The sequence below is a fragment of the Mercenaria mercenaria genome, chromosome 11, assembly GCF_021730395.1.
Source record: "Mercenaria mercenaria strain notata chromosome 11, MADL_Memer_1, whole genome shotgun sequence".
Lineage (NCBI taxonomy): Eukaryota > Metazoa > Mollusca > Bivalvia > Venerida > Veneridae > Mercenaria > Mercenaria mercenaria.
The window spans coordinates 76,127,759-76,150,098 of NC_069371.1; the positions used below are offsets into that span (position 1 = coordinate 76,127,759).

At 34.3% G+C, this 22,340-nt stretch overlaps 1 long non-coding RNA gene across 1 annotated transcript; it reads left to right on the forward strand.

The window, feature by feature from the left end:
- The first annotated feature begins 2,680 nt into the window (after positions 1 to 2,680).
- LOC128546933 (uncharacterized) lies at positions 2,681 to 11,134 on the forward strand. Its single transcript, XR_008366221.1, has 3 exons — positions 2,681 to 2,937; positions 8,652 to 8,748; positions 9,264 to 11,134. It is a non-coding gene; the product is annotated as an uncharacterized LOC128546933 (long non-coding RNA).
- Positions 11,135 to 22,340: the final 11,206 nt, after the last annotated feature.

Below are 22,340 nucleotides of genomic sequence, written 5' to 3' on the forward strand. Positions count from 1 at the left end.
CGCGGGAAATTAACGTCCGTAAACAGAAATGACGTCATGGCGTTTCATGGAGGTAAAACAGCGAATATTTCCGTTTTATTTCATCACCTTGAGCGTAACATCGTGTATTCTTCGTGAAAAAACGTATTTTTATACCTAAATTATGCAATAAGCAAGAAAGTACAACTATCCAGGAATTTGATTTTATACAGTAAATAGACTCTTATACAAATAATATAGAAACTGAAAAGCTGAAATTTATTGTGCCAGAAGATGCAAGTACCCATAAAAATGACACAAAAACCTTTTCTTTCTATATTATAGGTAAACATGTAATAAACAGGTAAATACATGGGAGAGCGGTGCCTTTGAGTGATAATGGCCCTGGAAGAAGATAATAGCCCTCGGGCTAAAAAGCCCGAGGGCTATTATCTTCTTCCAGGGCCATTATCACTCAAAGGCACCGCTCTCCCATTTATTAACCTATACATCATAATAAGCCCCGGGGCCATTATCGATAATGGCCCTGGCGTTAGCGCGGGAAATTAACGTCTGTAAACAGAAATGACGTTATGGCGTTTCGTGGAGGTAAAACAGCGAATATTTCCGTTTTATTTTATCATCTTGAGCGTAACATCGTGTATTCTTCGTGAAATATCGTATTTTATCCCTAAATCATGCAATAAGCAAGAAAGTACAACTATCCAGGTATTTGATTTTATACAGTAAATAGACTCTTATACAAATAATATAGAAACTGAAAAGCTGAAATTTATTGTGCCAGAAGATGCAAGTATCTACCCATAAAAATGACACAAAAAAAACATTTCTTACTATATTATAGGTAAACATGTAATAAACAGGTAAATACATGGGAGAGCGGTGCCTTTGAGTGATAATAGCCCTCGGGCTAAAGCCCTCGGGCTATTATCACCTTGCCAGGGCCATTATCACTCAAAGGCACCGCTCTCCCATTTATTAACCTATACTTATTACATGAGTAGAGCGGGTGTGGGTAATCCCGAACAGGGGGGTAATTCCGAACACATTTTTCGAATGACATTTTTGTGTTCTTGAAAGGCACCAGTCTAATCCACAGCGTCACATACAAGATAACAATGAATTCCATATCATATTGCAATTAACGCAAACTTTTGTCGCGCATCTTTTCAAAATAATAGACTAGAATTTATACGACAGCATGCATGCAAGCCGTTCTTACCTGTTTTTGTATTTCGATGTAAGTAGTACGTAAGGATCTAAAAGTATTAGTTTTTACCGCTGACAATGTTTTGATGGAATTCTTACATCACAAGTGTCCCGTGGGAAGGGAGTTAACTGCATTTATCATTATGGAAAACGTTGAAAGATCAAAGAAGCCGTTCGGAATTAGACACACTTGTTAATTAATGTGTGGCTAATTCCAAACAATCAATATATGAAGAAAGTTTAACCAAAATAAGTATATATAAAGACTTATACTATATCTGAAGCAAATAACTAGAGCTAGATTATAAATAAATAAATAAGTAGATAAATAAATATATAAATAAAAATAGATACAGTAGCAAATAAATAAATCTACTACTTTGTAAAATGAGTTCAACTTCCTTTCATTCATACTGGCTCGTTTTAAACATGACTGTGCAATATGATCCGACTCTGGTAGAGGAGGCGGCGACTCATGTAGCAATAGCATGAGCTTGTCAAGAGTTGCAAGCGAATTTTGGGTGCCAAGACAACCCTGCACAACAAAGTCCACGTTACTGCTATGCATGTGAAAAACCCTTCATGCACCAATTGTGGATGCAGATTTCACCCTAAATGTGTGGCAGATGAGTTATTGGGCAATACAGACAAACTTCCGTTTGAATGCAAATACTGTTAATTTAAACACAGATTCTAAGACATTTTAACACTACACACTGCATCATTGTATAGGGTGGTAATACCATATTCAATGTTTCGGACATTAATCATGTAGAAAGTTGGCAAGATGTTGTGCTGTGCTTCTGCAAATTTAGGTTTAGATACAAATGCTCTGTAAATTCCAGTTGTATGTTTTGTTTTTTAAAGTTTCTTTGTTAAAAATGCAAGTGATATCACAAAGAATGTCTGTGTTTATCATTGTAAACAAACAAAAGTTCTGTTTTTAAGAAGTTGGAACTGTTCGGAATTAGCCCCCCTGTTGTTCGGAATTACCCCCTCTGTTCGGAAATACACGTCCAATAGGTAATATCTTCAATACACTGTACTGACAATATCTGTATACTTATATAGTTCGGAATTATACACCCTAAATCAGCTGGAATCACTCTATAAACAAGTTGTTTTTAAATGGCAATATAAGCGGGTATATCCGAACATACAACATTATTGCTTAACTGTTCGGAAATACCCACTCCCGCTCTACCTATAAATAGTAACAAATTTTGTACTGAAAATTCTCCTATTATCGCATTGCGTCATGCATTATCACATTATCATAATAAGCCCTGGGGCCATTATCGATAATGTCCCTGGCGTTAGCGCGGGAAATTAACGTCCGTAAACAGAAATGACGTCATGGCGTTTCATGGAGGTAAAACAGCGAATATGTGACGCACCATGACATTTTAGGTCCAAATTCGGCGTTACGTCATTGGGGAAAACATCGATTAAAGTTACGTCACAAAAAAATGGTGGACGTTACCACGTGTTCGCGGCAATTAATGCATTTCTTGTTTTCAATAATACTCTACCTTGCCACAAGAAAAAAATGAAGTGACATTTATAAACATTTCCGTGTTTTGCAATTCCCTTTCTTTAAAAAAATTTAAATGATTGATAATTTATCGCCCTTTGAATCGACACGCCATTTGTAAACATGGAAGGTCGCGGAGAAAATGAAACTACCAAAAACAATTATTTGATGATTTATTTCGATTGTATAAAGAATGACAGTTAGCGAATCTCAAGGTAAGTAAGTATTTAAGCGATATGTATTGTTAAAATATTATTTGAGTTCATATCGACAGTTTTGTCCGATATCTTTTCCAAAAATAGCCCGGATTTGACACTAATGACAGATTCGAGCACAGGAGCCTGTGATTCGAGGTAGATTTAGCGCAGTTCACATTTTATTTACAAGTGTCAATATATTGTAGACTATATTTTATTTACTGAATCTGCCATGAATTCAACTATTTTTAAATCGGTTTTGACTCTTACTCAGTAGAATCTGTATGCAAGACAATTGCAAGAAGTATTCAGTAGAATCAGTATGCAAGACAATTACAGGAAGACCTTGTGACTCTGGTGCCAGACAAAATTACAACAGTCAGTCATAATGTTTAGTTACATATTAAAGTTAAAGCCCTGATCATTTTATAAATATAGCCATGCCATGAAAGTGACTGATTAAGAATAGTTGAAACATATCTATTGTCAGCTCAACCACTAATTTCTTACAAGTAATGTTAAATCAGTCCATACATAAAACTTCTACAAGGCATAAATATTATTTTTACTTGGAAAGAGACAGTTTTTTTCCAAAGCTTTTCATGTTAAATTTGCATACTGTTCACTTGGCCATTATTTCTGGATTCCTCACCATTTTGTACTGTTCTTGGCAAGTGACTAAAAACCACTTAGTAAAATAAATAAACTTACATCTAATAAAATTCATTTTGATTAAAAAAAAAAAAAAAAAAAAAAAAAAAAGATTGATACTGAATTTCTTCGTAAAATGTTGGGTGGTTATACAGACACATTAGTATGTGATTTATTGAAATATGGATTCCCTATTGAAGTAGATCAAGAAGATAAAAAGGTTTTAATTTGCAAGTCAAAAAGTGTAAAAAATCATACGGGTGCCCTAGCTTACCCAGGTCACATGTTAAATTACTTAAAAACGGAAGCCTCACATGGTGCTATTATTGGTCCATTTACTACATGGTTATTTCGCCCTCAACACAGTAACCTAAGGCAGATCCTAATAAACGTAGAGTTATTCTAGATTTAAGTTATCCAAAGGATGGTACTGGAGTTAATGAATTTGTGTCAAAAGAGTTATATCTGGGTGAAAAAGTAGATTTGGTTTTTCCAAAGATAGATGACTTTGTGTCTTTAATTAAGACTAAAGGTCAAGGTTGCCTGATGTTTAAACTTGATCTTCAACGGGCTTACAGGAAAATTAGTATCTGCCCGTCCAGTTATAACTTGGTAGGATTTACTTGGAAACATCATATATTTTTTGACACTGTTCTGGCCATGGGTTTAAGGTCATCTGCTCATATTTGTCAGAGAGTAACTAATGCCTTTGCCTTTATGATGTATAAATTTGGGTTTTGTGTCTGCAACTATTTGGATGATTTCTGTGGAGTTGAAAGAAAAAAGGAGCTATTATTTGCCTTTTCTTTGCTCAGAGAACTGTTCGTTAGGAGTGTATTGAGGAAGCCTTAGATAAAGCTTGTCCTCCTTCAGAAATAATGGTTTTTCTTGGTGTTCTTTTTAATAGCCGAAACTATGACAATGGAGGTCACGGAGGAGAGACTTGAAGAAATCAAACAACTAGTTTCAACTTGGTTAAACAAAGAAACTGCCTCTTTAAAAGAAATTCAAAAATTACTAGGAAAATTGAATTTTGTAGGTGTGTTAGATCAAGTAGGATTTTCGTGAATAGAATTTTGAACTGGTTACGGGAATGTTATACTGATACAAAAAGTGTGTTTGTAATTCCAGTTGAAGTTAAAAAAGATTTATTATGGTGGCACAAGTTTTTGCCTTTATTTCAGGGGAAAACACTCATTGATTATGGAGAATGGTTACAGGTAGATTCGGTTTTCAGTTCTGATAGTTGCATGACAGGTTGTGGGAGTATTTGTGGAAACAAAATTTTTCATAATACTTTCCCTGAATTTGTTCTCAACCAAAATCTGAGCATCACTTGCTTAGAAATGTTGACAGTTGTTGTTTCTGTGAAGTTGTGGTGTGATGATTTACGTGGGAAAAGGGTGGTTATCTTTTGTGATAATCAAGCAGTATGTATAGTTATCAATTCAGGTAAAGCCAAAAGTATCTTTTTACAGAAGTGTTTACGTGAAATCTGTTTCATTGCTTCAGTAAACGAGTTTCAACTCAGGGCAATACATCTCAGTTCTAGTGAAAATCGTTTATCAGACTGTTTATCCAGATGGGATTTAGATCCTATATACAGGAAGCAATTTTATGATCAGATTCCTCATGTGTCTCCTCTAATAGATGTCCCAGTATCGGAAGATCTTTTTAGATTGAACAATGATTGGTGATTTTGTTGTGTTTTCAGAGTCACAGATTGGAATCTTGAGGCAGGACCTACAAAAATCCCTTAAATCAGCCTTTGCTGAAGGAACGCATGAAAATTTGCGTATTCAGTGGGAAAGCTTTATTTTATTTTGCATATATTTTAAACTTTGTTTTTTACCTGCATCAACTGCTACATTACAGTTATATGCTCAATTTTTGAGCAGGTTCCTTTAAATCAGTTCAAAGCGTGAAAAATTATATAAGCGGGGTCAAAACGTTACATTTATGCCTAGGTTACAATATTGATCATATTAATACTTACTTATTAAACTTATCCTTTAAAGGAATAGCTAGATTGAATCCGTGGTCTGTTAAACGGGCTGAGCCTATAACATTGGAAATTTTGATAAAGATATTTTCAATTTTGGATTTTTCTCATGTAGACAATATTGTTTATTGGTGTTTATTTTTATTTGCCTTTTTCTGTGTGCAAGAAAGTCTAATTTGGTTCCCACATCTTTAGATGATATTGATAAAGGTAGATTTTTAAGCACTGATTGTGTTCAACTTTTGACAATTACATTTTAGTACATTTTAATTGGTCAAAAACCATTCAATTTGGTGAAAGGGAAGTAATTAATCCATTATTAAGATTAAAGGATAAAAGGTTATGTCCTGTAGCTGCATATGAGCGTACGCTTGCATTAAAAATTCCTTATCATAGAAAGGTATTATTTACTTTAACCAATGGATCAGTAATTACCTATTATTTATTTCAAAAGAAGTTAAGGGACTGTATAAAAAAATATAGGATTAGATGCTGACCAGTTTTCAAGTCATTCGTTTAGACGAGGTTTTACTACTTTAGCTCATCGTCTAGACATTCCACATTCACATATACAAATTCTTGGAGATTGGAAATCTGATGCTTATAAAGCATACTTAGAACTCAATTGGTTTGATAAAGTTACAATTCTCTCTAAAATGTTCAATATTGAAAAGTAGTCAGGGTTGGTCTCAAGTCCCTTTTTGTTATTACAGGTGTAATGGTTCATATTATTTCGGATTAAATTGCCAAGGATGTGGGTGGTTTTTGGCATACTAAAGTGATAGCCTTTCCTGGAATTGGTATTACTCGTCTATCAGCAAGGATTCAAAGTTCACCTTACTTAGTTTCTAAACCCTTCACAATTATACATGTGGGTACAAATGACATAAACCCTAGAAATCCCAACGAAGAATATTCTGTGGACGATATTATTAGTTTTTATAATAATATGATTACATTGATCAGAAATGTTAACCCACATACTCATATTGTTTTTTCATCCATTTTGCCACGTCCATGTGACTATGAACAGACTAAGGATAAGATCAAGCAGGTTAATCATTATTAGAAGTTAAGTGCAAAGAAAGATCCCTGCCAATTTATTCACTCATTTAGACCATTTTTCAAATACGGCAAACCAGTACGTGCTCTTTTTGCTGTTAGAGATAAAGGTCTCCATCTTAATCTGGAAGGTACTCGGCAGTTACGCAAGTTTTTCATTAACACAGTATCTCACTTACTTAAAGGTAAACTTGCAATGTAATCCTTAAAACATATTAAGGGTATCACCAACACATAGCACAAACAGATATATCCTTATCATTAAATATCAAATAAAAATTTTGGTTCATTGGATAAGGACATAAAATGTGGTTACAATATATTATTTGATTCTTAGAATACGTTTTTCATTACTCATTAGATTGTACTGGAAGTTTTGATCGTTTGTGTGTGTTATGATTTCAAAGTTTTGGGACTTGATAGTTGGACTTACAGGGTTATGAAGGAAGTACTTTATTCCTTTAGATCTTTACACTTGTAATGATAGTACCTTTATATCATTCTAGTGAATTTCTCCTTCTGAAGAAGGTACCTTTACTTTTTTGAAGGTTTAAGACATGTGGTAATGGTAGCTTTCACGTTACTCATGTCTCACTAGGACTCCTTTGATGTTGATATCATAGCATTCACAATCGACCAGGGCTTATATCTTGTATGGTTTTTTATTTAATATTGTAATTATAAACATGATGTATATAGTGTCATTAGTAACATCTTGTCATGATTTATTACTTTGCAGTTGTAACAGTATGCAGTCATGTAAGTGATGTTCAAGTTGCATAAATATTTAATAATTTTTGCTTCATTGACTTCCTTCAATTTAATTACCATGTTTTATTTATTTTGTCTTATTTGCTTCATTTCATTTGCTATAATTTCTTTAATTTGCTCTTTTTTTTGGTTTGGCGGGTTTTGGCGGGATTTGCTCAGTATAAGCTCTTTGGCTTATTCTTGTTTATTGTTAACATATGATTTACATTGAATTTCATATGGTATTTATTAGTTAGTAATAATTGATTGAATATTACTGATTCATATAAAATAGTTTGATATTTGGTATCGTGTCATGCATTTAGATCTAATAAAATTCATTTTGATTATTTATTCTATTTGTTGTTTTGAGAACTGGTTATGAGATAATTTCAAGCATTTTATGCCATAAAATCTTTTAATTAACAAATATAACAGCGATCATATAATTTATGGTTTTATTTGGTTCTATTCTATTCTATTCTGATAGTCAGAATGGATAAATAATTTGGTAAGCAAGATTTCTTCCCTTTAATACTCTTCATAATGAAAGTCAAATAAATATTAAAAGTTACACATGAATAACTTTGTATTCATCCGCTGATAGTTTAAATCAGCTGTTTTTGCTGGGACTACTTTACAGTTTTTGTTTGACACGATACTATACACATCGTTTTAGAAAATCTTTGCCACACCCGCCCACCCAAATTTTGTTTAATCTTGTTGCTTATAGTTTTTGTCTTTGTATATTGTATTTGTCTTGCTTGTATTCCTATTTGTGTTGCTTGTATTGCTATTTGTCTTGCTTGTGTTCCTTATAAATAAGGACTTATCTGAAGTTAAGCAGTAGTGTACCCGTGATTCATATTAGTTTGATTGCTCAGTATAAGCTCTTTGGCTTATTCTTGTTTATTGTTAACATATGATTTACATTGAATTTCATATGGTATTTATTAGTTAGTAATAATTGATTGAATATTACTGATTCATATAAAATAGTTTGATATTTGGTATCGTGTCATGCATTTAGATCTAATAAAATTCATTTTGATTATTTATTCTATTTGTTGTTTTGAGAACTGGTTATGAGATAATTAGTAAAATAAATAAACTTTAGATACATTCTGTTTTGAAAGCCTTGCCAGGAATTCAAACCTATTACTCTTTTTATAAAAGTCTTTGTGCTAAATAATTACTGAGCTAACTGCCCAGGGCATTTTTATCTCACACTTCAGCCTTTTTCAGTATTTTTTTTTTCATTTTACAGATCAACCACTGAGGATTGTTTGGCTTGATGCAATGACCTTAAACAGTGAAATGATTTTCCAGGAAGGTCTATACACAACAAGCTGGATTTTATAGGGGTTTGTAAATTTCTTCATACATTTTTATACTTACTATACTGCTATTCTAAGAAAGATAAAGACATTAAAGTAGCATAAACATAAATGATCTATTTCATTAATAACATTTTAAGAGAAATGATTTTGATTATAGACCCATTCAACAAATATGTATAATATATTAAGAAGTGAATAAGTAATGACATACAATAATTGGATATATCATGTATGTATTTTTTCATATTTTCAAAATTATTTTTACAGTATTTGTGTTTACATTAAGTTTTGATTGCATGAATTGTATGTCTAGTCTGTAGGAATCTTAGCTAGTTTATGTATTCTTGAAAAGCTGCTTTTTCTGCATGAATACTGTAAGATTCTTGGATGAGTTTATACTTATCAAATCTGCTTTCAGTCAGCTTTTAACAAAAAGACTCTCTTAAGCTTAAAAAGATGCTTTACAGTCTTATATTCTGTAACCTTATACTAATCTTATTAAAATGAAGTTCTAATGTTGATGAATTTTTGTTTTGCAGAGATGAAAGAACTATGAATATGTAAATGGGAATGAAACAGAAGGAATTAATATGTTCTACTGATCATTCAGCTGAAATCATGCCTGTGGAATAGAGTACATGTCACAAATACTGTTATGAGCAAATAACTCCATATTGCACAAATAATGTCATGTTTCCTGCCCTCATGACCTGAAAAAGTTAAAAATTCTAGTTCAAATTACAAGTGTGTTTCAAGAAAAAGTAAAACTTAGTCAGCTGTGAGAAATATTGGGTAAAAGTAGTGTTTTGATGTCATGACAGCTGTGAAGTTGTTTGAGAAGCACTATCTTAATTGTTCTAACAATACAGAATTTAACATAAATTTTCCAAAACTGCATGCATGAAATACTAAGACATGTCACTTGAATGAATCCTAGTTGTTTCAAAACTACAACATGTGTGACATTAAAGCACAACCTTTGGAGGAAACATTTTTACAATAAAAACTGCCTTGCCAGTGTGAGTGTAGGAAGGATTTTTCCAGAAATGGCAGAAAACTACCAATATAGCAGAAAATATTTGTTACTGGCTGAATATAATATATTTTATTTCAAGAATTAATCATGTTAATCCATGGTTATAATTGTGTTAAAAGATATTTTTACATGACATGACCTTTGCAGAAATAGCTATTTGTTTGCAAAACATTGTGAGTTGCCATGGTAACACAAATTTGACTTAAATTTAGATTTGTTTGATTATGTAGACAGCATGTGTCTTCTTTATATTCTGCTAATCAGACTATGTTCTGCAAAAAATATCTTTTATGTGTAACCATCAACAAAACATGTCATAACACAAATCTGTCATAAAATGGCAGAGCTGTAATGCAGGTAGGCATATCTGGAAAATATGTAGTTCTGAAAGACAAGTTATATTACATAAAATGATGTTTGTTTTTTATAAATGATAATAATTGACCATTTGTGGTGTAAAACAAATGTATACTGAACAGATGCTAAATGAATATTCTGATACTTTCTGGAAAATTTACAAAAAACTACTATTTTAAGAAAATAGTGTATTGTTGCCATGGTTACATTAATTTAACTTTTAAATTATTTTGGATATCATCATATGTAAACAACATCTTTCTTGTTTATAAGTTATATATGTTAAGCTGTATTATGTTACTGAATATATTTTCATATGTAATAATTGCATCAACAAAGCACTATCTTATTACACATGCCTGCCTTAAAATGGCAATAGTTGTAACTGAGAGAGGTGTATCTGAAAATTATGTATTTCTCAAACCATATTACATCAATTTTCACGGAATGATGTCTACTCACTTACTTTTAAATAAGAAAACAGACAGCTTTTGATATTCAATTTATTACAAAGAAATTGCCAAAAATGTTAGTATTTTTGTAAGAAAATACCACATTGTTGCCATGGTAATGTTAGTATTTTTGTAAGAAAATACCACATCGTTGCCATGGTAATGATTCACTGATCAGTAATCTAAGTCTTTTGAAATTTTAGCAAACTCACAGTTGATAATAACAGTCTAATAATTATATTTTCTTGCCTGATATTCTTTCTTACTGTTTAATAGATAATGTGTCTATAATAATAAGATTAATGTCCTAGTTTTTTGGATGTTGTCTAATTTGATATCAAATAAATTCTGTATCTTGTTCAAAAGAATGTCATAAGACAGTTGTCTGTAAACTGTTAGCACACTAGAAAAAGTTAATTGTGTATTTATTTCACATCCTGTGTAATTTATTGCCAGATTCATCAAAAAACTGTTAAAAAAGAGGTTAAACAACAGTGTTGCTATAGAAACGATTTTTAGAACATAAATATTTTTATACTACATGAAAGAAAGAGACAAAAAGAAATACATTCCATTAATTGCATGTGGCTTTTGTTATTTTATCATGTAACTTATCTTGATATTATTTAAATATTGTGTCATTATTAAGATATACTGCCTCAATTTTGATACAGTTAGACAAAAACATGGTGTCCGAAAAGTGGTAATATCTCCATGACAACGATTGATTTTTGTTGTCAAATTGAAGATTTTTACTCAGAACGGGTCAGTCTGTCAGATTAGCCCCAAACCCCATTTTTGACCAAAATTGCATTTGGACCCAAAATCTCATGCTCTGTCACATATTTCCGTTTTATTTTATCATCTTGAGCGTAACATCGTGTATTCTTCGTGAAATAACGTAATTTTTTATCCCTAAATTATGCAATAAGCAAGAAAGTACAACAATCCAGGTATTTGATTTTATACAGTAAATAGACTCTTATACAAATAATATAGAAACTGAAAAGCTGAAATTTATTGTGCCAGAAGATGCAAATACTCATAAAAATGACACAAAAATACATTTTTACTATATCATAGGTAAACATGTAATAAACAGGTAAATACATGGGAGAGCGGTGCCTTTGAGTGATATCTTCTTCCAGAGCCATTATCACTCAAAGGCACCGCTCTCCCATTTATTAACCTATACTTACCACACGAAAATAATATGTCTCATAACCGTTTACTTTTTTTTCGCAAATTTGAGCTCAATCTAGATGGGTGGGTTTCGTCTGTCTTTCGATACCTCAGGTAATATGTTAGACATGACCGTTTGGAATCTACATGGCGCCAGGAAAATCGATTCAAACATTCAATTATTTTTACACATTAGCTACTCGTCCTTGGAAATATTTAGCTCAATAAACATAAAAAATAACCCGCTGAATATAAAAGCCTACCTATTTTATTACAAAAATATACCCGGGCCACACTTTGTCACTTCTTGACTGCTCCGATGACACAAGTACGGGAGAGCAATAGATATTCATCACTAACTAATATTTAGCACGGATTGTTTCCCGTGAATTTCCTCAAAAGTCCCGGAAGTAATTATTGAAAATAACATTGTTGGGATTTTTTTCTATACATATGTTAAGTAAACCTAAAAGTAAAAGAAAACTGTAAAAACTTCAAATGTCGCAGTAAACACGGCAGCGTTTCTACTTCTTCGGCAAATGCTTACTTTTTCTTGTCCCCAGTAAAATACTTTTCTGTCGCAAATTTCATTTTCTGAAATGAAACCTAGTGCGATTTTCTACGGTGTTCCGTTTGGACAATCGTGACGTTTTATTTAATACTAAACCGCAATACACGATGGCACGATGACGAAAACGCGATGGCTCGGTGGCACGATGATGAAACAACGATGGTACGATGGTGAAAACGCGATGGCACGATGATGAAATCGCGATGGTACGATGGTGAAATGTCGATGTAATATCGCGTTTTCATCGTACCATCGCGTTTTCACCATCACACCATTGTGCCATCGCGTTTCCATACCATCGTGCCATCGCGTTTTCACATCGTGCCATCGCGTTATTATTATCGTACCATCGTGGTTTCGCCATCGTACCGTCGCGTTTTCACCATCGTGCCATCGCGTTATCATCATCGTACCATCGTGGTTTCACCATCGTACCATCGCGTTTTCGCCATCATACCATCGCCTTCCGGTTAGAAATGCGTAGTCCCGTACACTTGCATTTTTGTCAACAATAGATGAATGTATCTCAATATATTTTGTGAGAAAAAATTTACCATTTAGATTCTTCTTATTCAAACTCAGCTTATTCTTGTTAGGATGTAGAAGGTACATAGTGCAATGTGAAAATGAGATTGTATCAAGCCTGTATTTTACGACACATATACTGTACCACCGCGCATGACCACCGGAAGGCGATGGTACGATGCTGAAAATGCGATGGTACGATAATGATAACGCGATGGTACGATGGTGAAAATGCGAGGGTACGATGATGAAAACGCGATGACACGATGGTGAAAACGCAATGGTACGATGGTGAAAACGCGATGGTACGATGGTGAAACCACGATGGTACGATGATGATAACGCGATGGCACGATGGTGAAAACGCGATGGTACGATGGTGTAAACGAGATGGCACGATGGTGCGATGGGGGAACGCGATGGTACGATGATGAAAACGCGATATGTCATCGACATTTCACCATCGTACCATCGCGATTTCATCATCGTGCCATCGCGTTTTCACCATCGTGCCAACGTTGTCTCATCATCGTGCCATCGCGCCATCGCATTTTCGTCATCGTACCATCGTGCATCACGGTTTAGTATTAAATAAAATGTCACGATTGTCCAAACGGAACACAGTAATTTTCAGATAAAACCTTTTGATAGATGCTGCATTATTATACATACTGTATTACACTGGATAACCGGCTATCCTGACGCCCGCTGGACAAAAAAAAAACGTTGGAGAGAAAAAAAAACCGCTGTAAATGGGTAGGTAAAGTTTTTCATTTATTTCTATTGATACGAAGCCAGTCCTTGCAAGTCAACTTGGCAGTTATATTAAGGAATGAACGTGGCTTATATTCACAACTTTTGGTCTCAAAACGATCGCTAGCTTTTTAGAAAGTTCCCTAACAATTTCTCCCGTCTGAAAAATCTAACAAAGTTCCAAAGTTTTATGCAAATGTCATTGTTTATGAACAACCTGTGAAGACTTTAATCATTTGGTTTGACAAATGTATCTTTTCGGAGCATCTGTGTGAAATTTTCTGTTTGAAAAACAAAATTACCGTTAAACATGTGTGGGTAAAAATATGACTGTCGAAAACGGCTGGTGTATTTGAAATTGGCAGTCGTTGAACTCGGATGTTGGCTATCGAGAATACAGGTGGATGCAAAGATTTTATTTATGTTATTTTATGCCTAACTGTGTCCCGTCTTATACATAGTACGTTTTGTATCTGCTTAACCTAGTTGTATCTAGATACATAGAGTTACAACAAATATAACATAATTACGTAGCACATAATTAAAACATAGTTTGATATCACAAAGTTTTTGTGACTAGTGTACTACTATGACATATATAATACACAGGATAACCTGTTTTAACCTGTTTAAGCCTCATTACGGCTTATTTCTAACAGGGTCCTTGAACATATTGTCATAATTGACTAAAGTATTTAATTAATGATACTAGTACCGTTTGTGCTATATTAGTGCACAAACATGTTGTCAACATTTGACATGTATATGTTACACGAACAATGTTATCACAATAAAATCATATCACATAAAATCTACAATTGACTATTATACACTAAAAATATATATGTATACTGGAATAACCATCGGATGTTTCTTTACTTTCTTTTTAAAAGCATATTTACTCTTTGTTTTCTGAATATGCTGTGGTAATTGGTTCCAGTCTAAAATACTATTATAGTAAAAATTCGTGTTTTCTGCAATTTATTTTGTCTTTTATTTGTGTACAGCTATGTGTACACATGCATTCAGTATGCACGTTTACAGAATTGATACTTATATAATTATGATTCATTAATACCATGCCGAGTAATTCTGGTTGGCTCCATTATCAGTCTTCTACTGTTTTTTTTATTTTGGGGGTGGGGTGGGGGGTGTGGCGGGTGTTAAGGTTCGCTTGGTTCCGTCCATCCTTTCGTCCGCCTGCAAATCCTTCTCTGGGCTGTAACGTCTACATCCATGGATCGATTTTCGGCTCGAAATCTGTTACATAGGGCTAAATACTAGTACAAGTATTTTGTGTCCGGACTTGTAATGTCTACATGCATGGACTAATTGTGAAATATCTTCACGTTATTCCATAGGTTGCAAACATTCTTTGTACGGAGCATAACTTTGTTATTCCTTGAGGGATTTTATACATGTTACACAGCAAAACGTTGTTACCCAGCTCCATTGCTTAAACGTAAAGGCTGCCCTTTGGGCTCACACCTCCCGGCTATGAATGGTTATATAACAATAGTTCGTGTCTGAAACTTTATTACACATTAAAGTAAGACTCACGAAGGTCAATGTTGCATTTTGGATTGAAAGAATTAAATTTTGAAACGGGAAAATCTTGCTACAGAGCTATCATGTTTTGAGTTTGCTATTCCAAAAGAGTGTGATATTAGTGTCCCTTTCAAACGACGACATGTTACAACAAAAAAAGAAGTCTAACATCTGCAGGGGTGAACGAGTGAGTGAGTTGGGTTTTACGGCGAATCGACACAAAATGGTCATATATCGCTGAGAAGAAGCTATATTGAAAACGCCAATTGCAAAGCGTACCTTAAATCACCCATGTAAAAATGTAAAGCACATTATGTAAAAATGTAAAGCATATCTAAAATCATTTATGTAAAAATGTTAAGCATATCTAATGTAAAGCATAAAGGATCGGTTTACATTTATTTAAAAGAACCACAAATGATTGCTGTAAAAAAAGAGAGAGAAAAATATAAGGAACTGCATAATTCTCATTACTACATATGTTGATTTAAAAGGACGAGATTATACATCATTTGTTGCACTTTCATTCAAATGAAGTTAAAGTACAGAAAACTTGAACTGGTTTTCAAAATACGTCAGGGGAAATATCAACATTAAAGGGACTGGCCTCCAGACAACAACAAAAAATATTCTTTTAGATATCTGGAAATAAATGCTACATTTCTTAAGAAGGCTTTAAAACTTTATTACTGACAAACTATATGTTACGGAAACACACGAGAATTTGCTGCTTTTACTACTTTTATGATGAAAATCGAAAAGCGTTTATTCCAGTTAAACTGTCTCGATTATAAATATCTATGTTTTGAAGTCATAATTCACTACTTCCGCTATGTAGTGCTACTGGTTACGACGACGGGAAAATGTCTTTCCGGGGTTCGATTCCCGACGCGGTCATCTGTTTTTCTTGATTTGGAATTTTTAAAATATTTTAGAAGCAAAAACTCATATTCTAATGTTCATAATATGTCCAAGCTTCAATTTGAAATAAACATTATTTTTAGCCAAATCTGGAGGTCAGTGCCTTTAAATGCAGAAATGCGTTAAAAACTTCATCTAAGCGTATTAAATTAAATGAATTGTAAAACTAGTAGTAAATGTATGGCAATATGAATTAAATACTTAATTTATCAAAACAGTTGTCAAAGAATTGACTACTAGAAGCAATCATTTACACTTGCAGAAACCGCAGTAAAAGAACTTTCTAGAGTAGCCCTGAGGGGCACCTGGGGTGTTCCTCCGCTGTCAAAAGCTGAAAAAGTCGCCATACGATCTAAATTACGTACTTGTGACTGTAAACCCAACAAACTAAACAAAACTTTCTATAGAATCTTTCGCATGGTGAAGAAATTGCAATAACGCGAGTGACTGGTAAAAATTTAGTCAGTCTGAGAAGGAATATAGCCATGTTTGACAAAGCCGCTTGAAATGAAACAGAGTCACATCTATAATTGATTAGATTTTGGTCAAATCACTACCAATTATACGTTTTACATACAAAGGTATGCATATAGCCATCGGAGTTGATGGATAGCCCATAAACGGTAACAGCCGTGTTCAGCGACAGTATCACCGGCCGTTTTCGACATTCATATCTTTTTCATCCATACATGTTTAACGGCGAATATTGTTTTTCAGAAAGAACGTGGAACCAGGAAATTTCACACAGATGCTCCAAACTGATACATCTGTCAAACCAATGATTAATGTTTTCACAGATTGTTAATAAACAAAGATAGTTTCATAATACTTTAGAATTTTGTTAGATTTTTCAGACTGGAGAAATTATTAGGGAATTTCTAAAAATATAACAGTCGTTTACAGCCCCAAAATTGTAAATGTTAGCCATGTCCATTCCTTAACAAAACTGCCAACTTGAATTGCAAGGACTGGCTTCTTATCGATAGAAATAAATGATAAACCCATTTGCAGCGGGGTTATTTTTCCAGTGGGCGTCAGGATAGCCAGTTATCCAGTGTGTGTACATTCGCTGTCTTGTATAAAACCCGTAAGATAAACATGCATAAGGAAAATACTGTTATCTTACATATTTTGTACAAAACAGTTATACCCAAGCACAATTTATATACAGTGCATTCGTTCAGAATTCTAAAACACAATGTCATATCTATGTACGAATTCGCATGAGAACGAAAGTGGTTGCTGGCGGTATATTTTATTGAAGTCTTCTGGTTACCACATGTCAATAACCTTGTCACTAGTTGATAAAACTGTGGTGTACATAGCATGAATGCCATAATGGTTTAGTATTTAGTATAATTTAGGTGAGGACTTTATCTAAATGTTATCTAAATGTGTTGAAACGGACAATACAGTAGACTGCAGATAAGTATTAACATTATTTTTTGTCATGAAACGTATACAGTCAATGCATATCGGCAAATTATTTCTAGTTTCATGATTACTTTATATTTGCACAAATCCATCATTGCTATCAATACGGACTTTTTTTAATGTTTTATTTAACTGCTGGACCATTTTGTTTTTCATTTAATCCTGAATCATCAAAGAAACAAAATACACTAAGTCTTTTGCTTGAATAGAGATCCGCAATTTTACCGTAGGAGAAAACTCTTTTTTGGAGTTCTAGAGGACGACGCGTTTCTAGTTTCTAGTTTCTAGTATAAAAATGAATTACATATAGATTTCTAATGTGTTGGTCTCGTTTCTTCTATTCAGACCTAAGCTGAGGGTCCAGAGTGTGATGAGACAGGTGCTGTTTATATCCAGTTATACATATAATTTATATGTAATGAATAATGGCTGTTATTCTAACACGGCTCGATTTAGTCCCCTGTTTAAGAAAGAAGACTGTAATTGCGTTTGTTACACCACGCATACACACAGAGTTTGTACTTCATTGCTGCTACTTCAGGACGTCAAACGTCATAGCGTGCGCTGGGAAAGAAACCCACACAGAACGGGCAAATATCAATTGTTGAATATCTTCAAACACATTGATAGTAATCCTCGAAAGCGTGTTAGAATCGAAGTATTAAATATATCTCAATTTGAATAAAAGCATTGGTTGTCATTCAGTTTTGTTTGTTTGTTTGGTTCAGGTTCAACGCCGCTTTTCAACAGTATTTCAGTTATGTAACGGCGGGCAGTTAACCTAACCAGTGTTCCTGGATTCAGTACCAGTACAATCCTGTTCAAACAAGTAACTGGCAACTTCTCCACATGCATCAGAGGTGGAGGACGAAAGATTTCAGACACAATGTCTTTTATCAAATCGTCTCGGAGAATATACGGCCCGCCCGGGGATCGCGACCCCGTGATCCGTAGATCTGCGTTCTCCTATACTGAGCTAACCGGGCGGGTTGTTTGTCATTCAGATGCGTATAATGATATCGCTCGGGCTGCGGCCTCGTGATACAATTCCTTCGCATCTGAACTCCAAACAATGATCTACTGTTTGGGATTCATTAATAATTATTTCTTTAGATAAAACAGAAATTCAGAATGCCGCTTCTCAAGCAACCTGACGGCAATGGACATAGTATAACATACACTGATACTGATGGTTATCTGGCGGCGACATTTGGGCTACACGCAGAGGTACTGGCTGACAGAATTCGAAACTTGCCGAACTTTAGGTGCCGACAGGATGACGTTTTCATTTGTGCTCCTCCAAAATGCGATAAGAATTTCAAAATGATTTTATTTGTTCTGTGATGCAGCAACATTCTTGTCGATGGTGCGAACACTTTGTTCGTTTTCGTGAACCATTTCAATAAACGTTCATACATAATCATAAGCCATATTATCTGACATTTATTGCCAACTATACATAATGGAAATTCACTGAAACCTCTTAGTAATACCTAAATTAATAGTAATTATCATTATTGTTTTCAAAATTTCATACGTACAGGAAAAGTATAGTACGGACTATACATGTATTAAGTCTCATAAAATACGGAAATGAATTGTAAACTTTTGCATTTTTGTTAATCTTTTTCGGAAAAAAATACAATTTGTTTCATATTGGGGTTAAACAAAATGCCACATGCGCCTTGACCCATCACTTTGGATGGGTAAAGTATAACACTACATGCGCATTGAATAATCACTTCTGGTAACTCACATTACTACATGCGCTTTGATTCATCTCTTTCGGGTAAAGCACCGTGACTGCTATCTGCGTTTTGACAAATCATTTTGGGTAATTCACAGTGTCACTTGCATTTTTGTTCTTCTCTTTTCTTTTTAGCTCACTTGAACCGAAGGTTCAGGGTGAGCTATAAGTATTAGGTGGATGTCCATCGTCCGTCGTCCGTCGTCCACATTTTTACTTAAACATCTTGTCCTTTGAAACTACTGGTCAGAATAACACCAAATTTGGTTTGTAGCATTCTGGTGAGGTCCTCTATCAAATTTCTTCAAATGGGGGCACTTGGCCCCTTTTAAGGGCCGCTAGAACTAAAAATAGAAAAAAAAAACACCTTTAAACGACTTCTTCTCATGAACCGCTTGACGGATCTTCATCAGACTTGGTCTGTAGCATCATTATACGGTCCTCTTTCACATTTGTTCAAACGGGGGCACTTGGCCCCTTTAGGGCCGCTAGAGCTAAAAATAGAAATACATTTAAACGACTTCTTCTCGTGAACCGCTTGATGGATCTTCATCAAACTTGATCTGTAGCATCATTATAAGGTTCTCTCACAAATTTATTTAAATGGGGGCACTTGGCCCCTTTAAGGGGCCGCTTGAGCTAAAAAAGAAAAACCTAGAAACAACTTCTTCTCACGAACCGCTTGATGGATCTTCATCAAACTTGGACTGTAGCATTATTATAAAGTCCTCTCCCAAGTTTATTCAAATAGGGGCACCACTTGGTCGCTTTTAGGGGCCGCTAGAGCTAAAAATAGAAATACATTTAAACGACTTCTTAACATGAACCGCAGGATTGAATTTCACCAAACTTAGTCTTTAGCATCATTATATGGTCCTCTATCAAATTTGTTCAAATGGGGGCACTTGATCCCTTTTAGGGTCCGCTAGAGCTAAAAAAAAAGAAAAACCTATAAACCTTTGTTTAAATGGGGGCACTTGGCCCCTTTAGGGGCCGCTAGAGATAAAAATAGAAATACATTTAAACGACTTCTTCCCATGAACCGCTTGATGGATCTTCATCAAACTTGGTCTGTAGCATTGTTATATAGTCCTCTCCCAAGACTGTTCAAATTGGGGCACTTGGCCCCTTTTACGGGCCGCTAGAGCTAAAAATAGAAAAACCTTTAAACGACTTCTTCTCATGAACCGCTTAATGGATCCTCATCGAACTTGGTCTGTAGCATTATTATAAGATCCTCTCACAAATTTGTTCAAATGGGGGCACATGGCCCCTTTTTAGGGCCGCTAGAGCTAAAAATAGAAATATGTTTAAACGACTTCTTATCATGAACCGCTTGATTCATCTTCATCAAACTTGGTATGTAGCATCATTATATGGTCCTCTCCAAATATTGTTCAAATGGGGGCATTTGGCCCCTTTTAGCGGTCGCTAGAGCTAAAAATAGAAATACCTTTTAACGACTTCTTTTCATGAACCGTTCGATTGATTTTCATCAAACTTGGTCTGTAGCATCATTATAAGGTCCATTCTCAAGTTTGTTCAAATTGGGGCACTTGGCCCCTTTTAGGGGCTGTTAGTGCTAAAAATAGAAAACCTTGAAACGACTTCTTCTCATGAACCGCTTGATGGATCTTCATTAAACTTGGTCTGTAGCATCATTATATGGTCATCTCCCAAATTTGTTCAAATGGGGGCATTTGGCCCCTATTAGGGGCCGCTAGAGCTAAAAATAGAAATATCTTTTAAACAACTTCTTATCATGAACTGCTTGATGGATCTTCATCAAACTTGGTATGTAGCATAATTATATGGTCCTCTCCAAAGTTTGTTCAAATTGGGACACTTGACCTTTAAGGGGCCGCTAGAGCTAACAATAGAAATACTTTTAAAAATCTTTTTTAATCTAAATTTTTTAAATTCTTTTTTAAATTTAATACTTTGTCACAAGCAAGATCTAATTAGGTCAAAGTCGGCCTCAGATGAGTGACTTAGGCCCACTTGGGCCTCTTGTTCTGTTTCGTTTTATCCTATCTACATCTTGCTTGCTTTTTGACTAGATTTATAAGTATTGTGATAACTAAGGACTCACTGGCTCTGGGAAATAATTTCAATGATGTTCGCTGGAACTGCAAACACGATACAGAAAAGCAAGATTGAAACTATGTTAGAACCGATGCCAGTGAAAGTGTTAGAAAACACTCCGTCGCCGAGGGTATGTGTATAATTATTACAAAGTAACAAGAAATGCTGTGTCTATAAAGGAATATTCTTTTAGAGCACATCTTACGAATCTATCTTTGTCCCTTTTTATCACAAATTTACAACAAAAAGATAAGTCGAGAGCTGTCACAGGAGACAGCGCGCCCGACTATTTCGATGCTGGATAGTTAAACTGGGCACATTATTATTATTATTATTATTATTATTATTATTATTATTATTATTATTATACCAGATTCCCCATATCTGAGGAAGCTGGACTTGTCACTGGAGTGTTTAATGATTCCAGTGGTGGATGAATATATTGCCATGGACAATAAGCTTGAGTCTGTGTCAAAAATATTAAAGTGGAATTATGCGCATTTTTCAAGTAAAGATCCAACTGAAATAGATGTGTGTGTAAAAAGATTGGAGGAAATTATAGCTTTTAACCCAATATACCAAACTCTTCCTGTTACAAATATGAAATAATAAATTTCCAAATACATTTGTATGACTTTTCTTATTTTGACAGGGGCAGTCGTTTTAAGAAAAGTCAAACTGCACGCAGGAGTTGCTTTCCTTTAACTTCAGAAATCACTACCTATAGGTAAGGGAGATCACTGCGTAGAAGATTGAAGAAAAGAACTATTTTTTATTAGTCCGATTTCTTTATTTCTAAAGCATCAACTTCAAATACTTATGCGGCATTATCGTTAATTTAACACATTTAAATGCACAGCAACCGATATTTGCTTTTATAAAACATTCACCAAAAACTCACTGTGTGCAGTCAGATGCGCATTATGTCACTTTAAGAGAGATAAAGATGAAGTGTATCAAAACACTAAATAAGTATAATTCTAAGCAAAAAGGGGGCAAAATTCA